The following is a 13,352-nucleotide window of genomic DNA, read 5'->3' on the forward strand; positions in this document are numbered from 1 at the left end:
CATTAAGGTGGGTGGAATTGTACACTGGGCCATATATTTTCCAGTCGAGTTGTATGTTCCAGGGCAACCCCCTGCACCGCCGAAAAAAAACGACACTAATTCCTCCTCAACATGAATATGTCATGAGTTGTTCACCCTGTATTAGCAGCTCAGCCTTTGGTGCGGAGCTGGACAGCACTGCTTGGTCAGCAGGGACAGGGTTGTGGTGTCAGGATCTCTGGAGTGGATGTACTCTGTTCCTATAGGTCACGCATCAGCACCTCGGCCTACACTTGCCCACTGCCCTTGGGGAAGAATCATCACCTCACTGAGTGATGCAGCGCCTATTTGAGTATAGGAATAAATCATAGCTTGAATCCACAGCATTATAGGCTTTCCCCCCCAAGTCATCTACCAACCCAGACAGGGTTTTTTCTGCTTTTGTAAACTGGATATCACACATTAAAACTTTCCATTAAGAAAAAAAAGGAGCATGGAAATCTGGTCTGTTATATTTCTCAATAAGGAGGCAATCGAATGACAATTTCTACTTGTTAATAAATCTGGATATGAAAAATAGTGATTGTAAGAAGCAACTCAATGCATTTCACTGGTAAAGTTCAAAGGACTTCTTACTTCAGAGTTCTTTTTGTTACTTATCAACCTTTCAAACCTCTGAGCCACTTACCAAGATAACCTTGTTTATTGGGTTTAATTGTGATTTAACTGTTTAGAAACTGCTGCATAAGCACAGTGTTGGTGCAATGATTCATTCCAGGTGGTAAAACTAAGTCAATTTTAGGTGCAGTAGTCTCACAGGTACCAGTGTTATAAATCATAAACAGTATGAAATGGCACTATTACACATATCTATGACAATAGCAATGTACAGTTTAAATCTGGAGTTGAGATACTCTGTGTGGAAACTTAGGCCAAAGTTTTATACAGCATGAGCTTGTGAAGGTGTCATCAATCACTCCTCTGGCCACCAACCTTTCTTGATTTTGAAGAATGATCTTAGTTCTTTTTGAATTTTGTTATTGGACTGCCTGTGTCTTGTGCTATATTAAAGTACTTGCAAATGGATGCTTCATGGCTCATGGAGTCATAGTCATTACAGAATTCTTCACTCCAAGCAGATCCAAAAAGTTTTTGGGAGCTACATGCAGCTTTGGCACTCATGAACAAAATATCCAACATCTCAGCCTGGTGGTAGAAGATCTTGTTCACACCATCAGTGGTCTAACCAACAAATTCACCCCAATGGTGCCAGTTTACACACCACCTCCTCAACCCCCATGAATGCTCGAACAATCCTCGGTCACTCTGGCATGTCTTGCTACACTAGATAATTATGATGGCTCACCGGGTCTCTATCAAGGCTTTTTGCTACACTGCTCATTGTATTTCAGCCTAATGCCCACCACTTTCTCTTCTGATGCTACAAAAATCATGCTTATTATCATACTGCTCACTGGAAAAGCTCTTCAGTGGGCTACAGCTATCTTAATCACACAGCCCTATGGAACTCACACTTATGCTGTCTTTGTATGCCATTTCAAGGACGTTGTTGATTACTCTTGACCTGGAATTGACCTGGAATTGACCTTGGTGAGGTTGCAGCTCAATTAGGGGGAAATAACAGCAGCAGAGCACTTGCTTACTTTTTAAAAATTGACTGCTAAAAGACGGCATGATTAAAGCACTACCATCTACTGCCAAAGTCTCAACGATACATTTGAAATCAGAAATGGCTTGTAAAGGCAGTCCCTTACCTTGAACAATTCTTGTTCAACTGGAGAATGTCCAGTTTTATAGAATCCAGACCTGTGTTGCATTATCAGTGAGTATAGGGCCCTTCAGAGGATCCTTAATTTGTTAAGAGTGAGTATCAACATGTTTCCTACAGTAGAGACTTGCACATTCACTTGCTCCTAAACTGATATGTTGTTCTTCCCTTTATTATTGTTTCAGCCTTAATTGATTCTGTAGCTGACAGGAATTTTACAGACAAAGCTTTGATTCAGGCTGCATCTATTCCAGTACCCCCTGCAAAATATCACTTTGTATAAACTGCATATTCAGTCAGCCTATTGGTACCGGTACTATTAAAGAAGTTCCACTTACACTCACTATAGGTATTTTTCATACAGAATCAATTTTTTGTCAATTCCCCTGAAAATTCAGTATTACTAGGATTCACATGGTTGACCAAACATAACCCTGCCCTTTCTGGAACCACAGGTGATCTTAACAAAATGGAGCACCTATTGTCACACACTGGAGGATGGACACAAACACTGAGAAGATGTAAGCAGTCAAGGCAGTGGGAAGCCAATTGCAAGAGGTTTTATTTTCCACACCAAGCAGGGCACGGAGCACTTGGGAGTCTGGCTTAAAGCCCGACTTCTCTCAGCTGGGTACAGTGAGGGCGAGTTCCTTCTCATAGTTCGTACAATCCAAAGTGGCACCAGGAAGCTGGAGTCCAGGAGGTATCCGAGGGTTATTCAAGGGGCAGGGTCTGGAAAACAGGCAGAGTTTGGCAACCAAAAGGGAATCTAACAGAAAGGGCTAGGTGAGAGGCAGGGTATAGAATACAGGCAACGTTTGGCAACCAGCACGGCAAACGACCAGAATAAAGGCTCTGTAAGCAACATAACAGTGGTAGTACTTTGCAATGAGGTTGAGATTGAGAATAGAATAAATAGGAAGTTTTACAGGAGGGGAATTAATGAAGACTAGGTGAGGCTCATCAGTACTCTGATGAGCTAGATCAGCTCTGTCACTGAGGACTGGATATGGGTGTGGCATTGGGTGAGTGGGTGAGGTCTGGAGGATTCATGATGGAAGAACCATGATTGAATAACCAGAAGATCCCTTAACAGAGAGACAACTGCAATACATTACTAGGTTTAGGAAAGGAAAGCAAAACATGAAAACTAAACATGGCAAAAAAAAAACAAAAAACGAGAACAGAAACAGACTATCGCAGTGAAATAAACACAGAACACACTAAAAATTAAACAAGCAACAATACAGTACATATAACACAGTGTTAGTGCAATGACCAGCACTCAGGAGAGGAAACAAAGGATTTGAATACACAGGCTAATGAGAGGGAAATGAGGAACAGGTGAAACTAATGAGGGGTGGAGACTAGAAACAAGTGAAGCCTCAACAGGAAACAAAGCATGAAGGGAAAACATGACACACTCACACTGCATAGCCATACTGTTTGACCACTAGTATTAAAAGCCATAATGCCTAAACACAGCTCATCTTACCCCCTGAGTACAAAGACTTATACATTATCTTTAGCAAAGCCCAAGCTGCACAATTAAATAGACATGAGGTACCACGGCCCACAAGACGCGGGCTTACCCCTTTCCATTGCTGAATCCAGTATTATGGTGGAATACATCCAATAAATACATCCAATTTATTGAAAAAAAAGATCCCAGGCTAACAATGAGAAGAGCTTAGGGTTTATAATGATGGTGTTGGGAGATAATGGCGGTTCTTCAGCTTGAGTGGGAAGCTGAATGTATGGTGCATATCTGTGTGGCTTCACAGCTCAGAGACAAGGTAGTTTGAAGCCTTGTTTGTTTTCTAATGACTGACTGAGATTGACTGAGGATGTCAGTAGGAGTCACAACTCTTATTGTGTACTTTTAAAACTTGCTTGCCATGGTGTAAGTACAAAATGTTCTTGATTTTTGCACACCTTGAATAAACTCACTGGTACTTACTGGGAGGTGTCTTCACCGTCTCCTTGTGGTGAACCTTCTCTTCGCTTCTGCTCGAGATTGTTACCCCACCACAAGGAATTTCATCTGAAATGGTTCCGTTCACTTCTCTGCTCAAAGAAAAACCTCAAATCCTGGCTTGGAACACAGCAGTCCAAGATACCTCTGAAGGCTTAATAAACTACCATCCCTATTTTGAAAGTTCCTGACCCTCACGGTGTCATTGCTTGTGGTAGAGGTGGACCAGAGATTGATAGTGAAGCAATTCTCTCCCAGTACCATGGTATGCCTGTTAAAACTATGCTTGTGCTTTTTATTCCTGGAAACTCACTCCCATAGAAAGCATTAACGAAATTGGAGAAAAAGTTGTTAGCCATTAAAGTGGCCTTGGAGGAATGGCAGTACTGCCTAGAGGAGCCCCATCACCCTTTTCTCGTACTCACAGATCACAAGAATTTAGTGTATATCAAAGCAGCAAAGTGTCTGAATTCCTGACAATCATGTTGGGCTCTGTTCTTCACAAGGTTTAATTACACACTCACGTTCAATTAGGTTCTAAAAACACCAAGACATATGCACTCCTAATGCATGCATTCCTGATCCTGTCAACGCCCCTGAGTCTAGTAAAACCATAATATCCCTTTCAGGCATTGTGGCCCCCATGAAATGGGACATTACAAATCAAATGGAACAAGCCCCTTCCTCTGACCCACCTCTGGAAGACTGCGCCCAAGAGAAAATGTATGTTCCATTACCTCCAGTGGACACATTCGTTACTCAGCTCTGAACATCCTAGTATCTAAAGAACCCTCATACAGGTAAGTCACAAATATCGGTGGCCCTCTCTCCCCAATAATGTCTCAGAGTTTGCCATTAACTGTACTGTATGTGCACAGAGCAAGTCCTCCTATCAAGTTCTATCTGGCTTACTGCAACCATGCTTAATCTCTCATCTTCCATGGTCACATATAGCTGTGGATTTCATAGCAGACCTACCCCTCTCTCAAGGAAAAAATACTATCCTGGTGGTTATTGACCATTTGTCCAAGGGATGCAGACTCCCCAAACTACCCACAGCCATAGAAGCAGCCAAAGCACTCTGTGCAACCTTGGATATCAGCCACCTCTCTTCCTCTTGCCCAGTGAACTCTCTGAAGTCCCTGGTTTAAACAAAGTGAACAAACTTGGGAGGATTCTGGTGCACCAGCAGAGGGCAGTCTGGAGCAGAAAATCCAAGCAGATGACCAGAGACTGGCCTTCATATGCTCTGGGGCAGAGATTGCCCTCATCACATTTCATCCACCATCCATGTTTCACTGCTTCCTCTTCCGAGCAGCCATCCTCATAGACTATTTTGACTGACTGTTGGAATGTTCGCTCTTTTGCCTTTTTTTTTTTTAGAACTTTGCTTGATTTTTGGGAACGATCTTGGATTGGACCTTTTTTTGCTCTTGATTTTGTTTTTTGTACTGCCCTGTGTCTTTTGCTGTATTAAACTATTTGCAAATGGATCCTTCAAACTTCTGAGTCTCAGTCATTACACAAGGTTGTGTCCTCTATTTGGACATGTGCGCCGAGTGTCCTAAAAATAAACTTGTTTTTCGTGCTCTGTTTGCTCCCTCTCCCATCTGTCCAGCAGCACCTTGTCTCTCCCCCAAAGCTGTACCTGTGAACCTGTGAGATGTGGTTACCATGGAGACCCGTGGGCTTGATTAAAAGCAATGATGGATGGTGACCTCATGCAAGTTCTTCTCCACCTCTTTCAATCAGCCTCCCTTCTCCTTCACGCAGCTTATTTCCCTTTTCCGAGAGACGGGAGGAGAGCTTTTTTGGCCTATACAGGTGCCATGCAGTGTGCAGAGTCAAAGGGCATGTACTCTGTGTGTGTGTGTGTGTGTGTGTGTGTGTGTGTGGGTCTGTCATCTGAGGTGAGCACACATGCAGTGACAACAGTTACCTTCTAGTCCACCTCGACTTCCTCCCCACACTCTCTGTGATTCATTACACCTCTTTTGTCAAGGAACAGGCAGACGATCAGCGGCCAGCTTTGCCAGGATAAATGGCTGAATCCGCCGCTCCCCCAAGAAAATTAGGAATCCAGAGAAGTTTCTTTGTGCTGCTTTACTGCAGAAAATATGAATGTTTGTTGCTTTATTTAACCAGCCTGGAAGAAGATCACTTTTTAATTTATATTTACTGTCTGGGGAAAGAGAGAGAAAGAAAAAGAAAGAGAGAGAGAGAGAGAGAGAGAGATGGAGAGAGAGAGAGATGGAGAGAGAGAGAGAGAGAGAGAGAGATGGAGAGAGAGAGAGATGGAGAGAGAGGGAGAGAGAGAGAGATGGAGAGGGAGAGAGAGAGAGAGAGAGAGAGAGAGAGAGAGAGAGAGAGAGAGATGGATATATGAACACACGTTGCGAACAGAATACAATATAACATCTGGCATAAGAACGCTTTTTTTTTTTTGGATGATGAAAAGTACTGAAGGGCAAGTTAATGAAATGGACTGTCCGAATGACATATTGTTATTCAGCATGTGAAGTGCACATGTCCCTGCAATTGCTCGTAATAAAAGCAAAACACGTGATTTCTTTATTTAAAGAAAGGGCTGTATGTATTTCAGAGCATTCCTTCTAGTGGCTGGCTTGTGTAACTGAGCTATTTATGGACATGTGTGCCTCGAGGATCCTTAACAGAGACGAGCTAGTAGAGCTGGTAGCATTAGTGTTGTAGCTGAGGAAGGATTAGAACATGGCCGAGCCAAGAAGACCCAGCGCAGTGTATTATGCTCTTGGTGGAGTGTGGGCCAGTTAACAGAGTTGTTATTTGATGTTTAAAAAAAGAGGGTTACTGTTCATGGTTCAAAGCATGCCGGTTCATGCGTGTAAGACGATGCATAGCTTGCAGGCAAATTGGCTGAATTGCGTTTACTGATGATGTGACTATCGGTGGCAGTTGCGGGATGAATTGTGAAGAACACTGAAGCATTGTGACCTCTCAGAAAATGGAGTGGGACAATGACCTTAAACATACCACTAATAGAGATCTGATCTGAGATCAGATAGAGATCCTGATCTGATCTGAGAGATGGGTATTGAAAGCACATTGTAATTGATAAGCATCAGCTGTGTTAAGCCTAATCAAATTCTGAATCTTTGTGTTATTTAAACACTTCCCTTTTCATAAATGTAGAGAACAACCTGTGGCAATGAAACATATTTTAAAAGTTGATGAGGCCTAACTAAATAATTACAGTGCAGAAGTACTAAAGTGTACATGCAGTGTGCACTGTGCAGATGTGTTTTGTAAGAACATACAAGCTGGATCATGAATCACTAAGATACTCAGATACTCTACATTAAATGGTAAATAACATTAAATGAATCAGATTTAGATGGAGGATAATAAATGACTAAAACATCCGTACCCATAAGTAAAGACAGTGGTTTGTTTATTAAGGCATTTGATTGGTCTATTTTTATTTCCCTGAGATCCCTGAGTCACATTGCACCACAATTGCAACAGTGCAACTATACCACAAATTTCACTGTAATATGCTGAGTAACAACACATTGACTGGTTGCATATCACTGTGTTGTTACATATTCTTACTTAATTATTATTAGACTTTAATTATAGTGTATTTACACTATGGTATTATAATGTAAAGAGCTATCATCCCCTGGATTTCCAGCAAATACCCTTGATGGCGACTAATTCGAAAGGTCACAAAGACAAACATTTTTTATAGTTTTTTTTTTTTAGGCGCTGGCAGCCCTTGGCATCCCTGCCACTGCATTAATCAGACATTCATTAAGATTGTTTGATTTGTCTAATTACTGTGGAGACCCTAAATGATGCAATACATAAAAAGAACTGTAAACACAGATGCACATACTGTAACGTTGGCCCAAGTGCTGCAGGGTGCAGAGCAGGATGCACAGACTCCCTCGATTTGGTGAAACATTTAATGACATAAAACACAGAAGACAGTGGTGGCACTCACACATAACTTTAACAGTGAACGTGAATACATTTAACGCTAACAACGATGACTAGAACATTTAACAGAGACTATACACACAATAACCCTAGCACTAGCCATATACTGACATTCTACACAAACACTAACAGTGACAATAGCAATGACCAACGATGAGGTGCACACTGACACTTAACAACAAAAACCCTGTGAAGGTGTGCGCCCTTACGGAGGGTGTGGCTACAAACAAATGTGAACCCCCCTGCATGCGGCAGGCTGTACCACATGACTCGTGGGGGGGGGGGGGGGGCATTCCATGACACCCTCAAAAATTAAAGCTGACATTGCACTTTGTAATCTTATGTTCAATACACTGGAGTACAGAACCAACATTAAAGCTCCCACACTATGGAATAACCTTCCTGTAAATGTTTGAGACTCAGACAATATTTAATATTGTCTCAATATTTAAGGCTAGGCTGAAAACCTATTTGTACAGTCAGGCATTTTATTATCTACTTCCCATCTTAGGTAAAGGTGTAGGTCTGGGGTCCATGGGCATTGAGAGATGGTAAACTGGGATGTTATGATGCTGACGCTTCACTTCTCTTTTGTCACTCAAGTTTGATGACTGAGAGCATGATGTTACTGAGCCTCAACCCGTCTCAGCTGCCATGGCTATTCCCACCACCCCCTGATGATGTCCCCTGCTGTAGCCCACCACACCTCAAACCCAGCCAACTACTTCTCCGTTGGCCTTGATGGATGTTCTGTTGTGGGATGGGTTTCGGACACCTGCACACCATCGAGACAAGACTCGGACTTCTAGAAAACCTGACTGAACATTAATTATTATTATTTTTTATTATTATTTATTTTATTTTTTTTCTCTTAAAAATTGTTATTACTGTGATGACCGTCGGCCAGAGGAGGTTGGGCCCCCCTTTGAGTTTTGGTTCCTCTCAAGGTTTCTTCCTCATGCTCTAGGCAGTTTTTTCTTGCCACTGTCACCCTTGGCTTGCTCACTGGGGGCTTGGACTTGGACATTTGTAAAGCCGCTTTCTGACGTCTGTTGTAAGAAGCGCTATATAAATTAATTTTGATTTTGATTTTGATTTGATTTGCACTAGTGTTTAAATACATAGCCACTGCACTGTAGTCCTTGCCTCTTTACTGGTAGCTGAGGCACCGAGATACTGCCTGTTCATACTGGCCTAGATTGACGTGGATATGACCATGGATATTGCACATGACGTGCTACTGTAGAAGCAACTTCAAACTCGTCATATAAGCGGCGATGCCCAGGAGGCAGCGATGCCTCTTGAGCCGCTGCCGATTCGGATGAAACGAGGCTCCTTTCAGCACCTGCTGCAGACGAGCAGGGTGCGGCCCACCACCCTGCAGCTCTGTGCTCGTTAGCTGCTGGAGCGGCAAGCCTCATTGTCCGGGAGAAGGCGAGAGATAATGTGGGGGCAGATGGAGATTGATCTGACAGGATGAGGCCATTTAAAAGGCAGCCCGTGATTAGAGAGAAATGAGGCAGTTAAAAAGAAGAAGCAGCCAAAGAAGAAGAAGAAGACAGAAAGCTTTCTTTTCTCCTTTGCTTTGCTGTCCTGAAGCTGAATGAAATTGCTATTGACATTTTTTTTCCTTCCTCTTTGTCTCTTATCCTCTTTTCAATATCCAGTGAACCATAATGTGCCTCCATACCCATCCTTTAACATTCAACAATAAATAGGTGACACATGAACTTTTTCATACGAACTATTTTTGTGGTTATGTAAAGGGGTAGAAGATTTAGGGGATTACTGTTGTCTGCCATCCCTTGCAGTCAATACGCAGAGAGCAGAATGTTCTGCATTTTGAAAGGGAGGTGATCAGATCAGGGAGGCCTATCAAGTTTTAAATAGATGCACTGCTACTTAGGTGAGAGAGTTGGTCCAGCAAACCTAGCACTCAACACACATTGGATAAAAAGAGTGTCATGCTTATAGGCAATCTGGCTTTAGTCCTGTGCTTTTTTACTTACTAATGCATTACAAATATAACGAAAAGTCGATGTTTCGGTATCTGACATCAGCAATTGTGGTTAATGTGGATGATGTTAATATGATAAGAAGGACATGTAGAGAAGTATGAGTAATGGCCCAGGTTTGCTGATATCAGTCTCTGTAGGTTTTGCTAAGGCTGTATGCCATTTAATGTGGCACAATGTGAAAGTTAAATTAGTGGGGGTAATTTTAGAACAGGCTCCATATGGGTGATAACAAAAAGGCTGTCAATAATTATCAAGGTGATGGTAACTGCAAGGTGGCAGATTGTCCCTTTTCTCATTCGCGTGGAATGCTATTGCATAGGTCTCCTGTTCACAAGATCTAAATAAAAAAAGAAACCACCACCATTTCACTGCGAGTTATATTGTGTATGACTATGTATGTGACGAATAAACCAAACTTGAACTTGAACTTGAACTTGAACATTAAAAACAACATCAACCAACTTATTTTTAGCTTTCTTGGAGAGACATCTCTCTATAATAAGAGCCTATTGAAATATATTGCCCAGCAGAATCTTACACCCGCAGATGAGCGGTAGTATGTAGTTGTGTGGAAGGAAACTAAAGGTTTAGGTTAGCGATAAAGCCGTGGATATTGCCTTCTGACTTCCAATGCCATCACCCATGCTTGATCTGATTCCTACACGTTCTTTGGTAGGGTGAAGCAGTAATTAATTGGTCGAGACACTGGTTTGCCTGTTTTATCTGTGTGAATGGAAGAAGTGCGCCTCTCTTTCTGAGTGAGAAGTACACGTCTCTCTCTCTCTGAGTGAGATGTCTCATTATTTTGTTCTTCCCCAACAGTTGTTCAGTGAGAGACATACAGGTGGTAGAGAAATGGAAATTTCCACCTTATCGCCACACAAGGTTTTGTAATAAGCGGATTATGGATTTTTGGATTCGCAAGATAGAGCCGGGATTGCGGGTGACACCGTTAAAAAAATAGAGGAATTTTCTAATGGTTGTCATACATTGGAGGAAGGTAAGAACCGCACTAACACACAGCAACTTTTAAATGTTGACATTTGGCTAGGACTGTGTGTAAGGATAACCTGTCAAAAATAAATAACTGCATCTATACTGTGCATGATGAGCTACTTGGTTTGGTTCACACACATTGTTTAAGTTGGGTTGTGTCAGTTGTAAAACCACAACACAGGTCCCAAATGTTGCATTGTTAATGAAACAATATACACTGATCATATACCATCTCACATCAGGAATATATAGACTGAATATATATAGACTGGCCACTTTATTAGAGGCACACATCTAGTATTACACTGGACATCCTTTGGCCTTCAGAACCACAGCAATTAATTGTGGCATAGATTTCACTAGGTATTGAAATTTTTCTGCAGGAATTTTGGCCCATGTGGACAGGACAGATTCTCCCAGTTGCTGCAAGTTAGATAGAGGTATTGACATGCTCTGAACACCCATTCTATCTCATCCCAGAGATGCTCTATAGGATTAAGATCTGGGGACTGTGCCAGGGAAGTAAGAAAAACTCGCTGTCATGTTCCTGGAACTAATACATGACTATATGACCCCTCTGGCATGGAGCACTGTCCTGCTGAAAGTGTCCTTCTACCATAGAGCAAACAGCTGCCATAAAGGGATGAACTTGCTTAGGTAAGCCCTACTGTCCATATGTCCATCTTCAGGTATCTGAGTACCCAGGCTGACACCTAACATGAAGGACTCATCAATTCATGCAGCCAAAATCTGTGCCAAAATCTGACCTTCCCTTCGGCATGGTGCAACAGAAATCTGGATTCATCTGACCAGGCAATGTTACTTCACTGCTCAGTGATCCAATTTTTCCACTTTTTTGCCCACTGGAGTCTTGCCTTTTTTCGTTTCCCTTAGACAGCAATGGCACTCAAACTGGTCCTCTGCTGTTATAGCCCATCCATGCTAAAGAATGACAAGTTGTCCATTTAGCCACATTAGTTGGAGCACCAGCATTGGCTGCAATGTGCTTGACTGTGCGATGTCTGTTTGTCAGAACGATTCTTGACATCCTCCTCTGACTGGCTAGTCTAGCAGTGATGAGCATGCCTCATTTAAAGTCATTCAACATTCCACAAAATGCTCCATTTTCCCATTTTAATGTAGATTCACACAGAAACTGATCCACGGAAAACTTGCTCACCTGATTTTATGCTGCACTCCAGGGTCACGTGTCTAATTGCCATACAGGGCAGTTCCAATTTTGAAAGGGCAGATGTAACGTAGCCATTCAGTGTATGTGGGAAAGGTGTTAGCATATATATGAATTATTTTCAAAACACACACACACACACACACACACACACACACACACACACACACACACACACACACACTCACACACAAGTTTAGATGCTAATAGTTTCAGAAAATAATTTCAGAATTTTCCGTATTTGTTTATCACTGCATAATCACATATTTGTTATTTCTTTTGTTTGATACCCCCCCCCCCCTTATTAACAAAATTTAGAAAATAAAATAGTAAAAATAAACAACCAGTAAGTGTGTCCAAACCTTTGACTGGTACAAAGGTGCAAGGGGACTCACAGTTGTTATTGTAACCACACCCACCTAGAATAGCACACACCTGTGCTGGGTTGAATGATACATGTCTGTCTGGCTACTTTAAACATCTGTTAGTGTCATTGTCGCTACTTTGTATTTACATCAATCTCTATGTACATCGCTGTAGCAGTAACGTGGGTTTGTGTTTGTCACTCATTTACTACAGCAAACTAAACACTGAACATTATTTTCACTTGAAAGAAAATAGACAATGCACAATCACTCTCCCTGGGTTCTGTCAACATCATCTCTCTCACCTCCTTTTCCCTGCAGTGGCTTGCCTGATCTGCCTGCGGCTTCGAGCCTGACTGGAACGCAGGGCACCCTCCAGAACCGTGGAAGGAGAGAAATGTCCACGTGCTTTCACTCTAATTTTCTGCTTCATTTCTCCTTTAGCGCCAGCGGCTGCCTCCTTGGCCTGCTCTTTCGACAACCTCGGTGTCTGTACACGTCAGTCAGATGGCTCTCACCCACCCTCCTGCTTCAGGGTCTGCGCTGAGGCAGAGACCTGGCCAGGTTGCTGCAGTTCAGCCGAGGTGACACAGGAGCTCTGTTAGGTCTGCGGCGGGGCAGCCAGAGTGTGGCAGCTGCCACTCTCACCACGGCGCTCCCCTGTCATGTCAGGGGCCTGCATACCACCAGACAGGCTAGGCTACAGGAAACACCATTCATTTGTACCAATCCAGAATGAGTAGGATAAGTAGGCCTGGCTGCATAATAAAGAAGTTATTAAAGTACAATTTTTTTGTGTGTTTTATATCCTGACTGAAGGACAGCACAGAGGCAGTAATTATGGCAGCACAAACACTAAGCACTAGGTTAATTGAAGCAGGGGATGTTTTATACACCCCCTGCATCCTAGTAGCAGGATGCAAAATGCCGGCAGGGAAAACTTACATTGAGAGACACAACTCGCAGGGATCATACACAGAAACATATGCAATGTATATACGCTGAACACCCCTGTCTCCAAATTGGAGGATCCATAGAGAGTGTTGGAGAATAACAAGGC

At 42.5% G+C, this 13,352-nt stretch overlaps 1 long non-coding RNA gene across 1 annotated transcript; it reads left to right on the forward strand.

The window, feature by feature from the left end:
• The first annotated feature begins 10,285 nt into the window (after positions 1–10,285).
• LOC113573840 lies at positions 10,286–12,918 on the forward strand. The gene is made up of 3 exons (XR_003410247.2): positions 10,286–10,414; positions 10,565–10,742; positions 12,737–12,918. It is a non-coding gene; the product is annotated as an uncharacterized LOC113573840 (long non-coding RNA).
• The last annotated feature ends 434 nt before the right edge of the window (positions 12,919–13,352 follow it).

Source organism: Electrophorus electricus, chromosome 5 (genome assembly GCF_013358815.1).
Source record: "Electrophorus electricus isolate fEleEle1 chromosome 5, fEleEle1.pri, whole genome shotgun sequence".
Lineage (NCBI taxonomy): Eukaryota > Metazoa > Chordata > Actinopteri > Gymnotiformes > Gymnotidae > Electrophorus > Electrophorus electricus.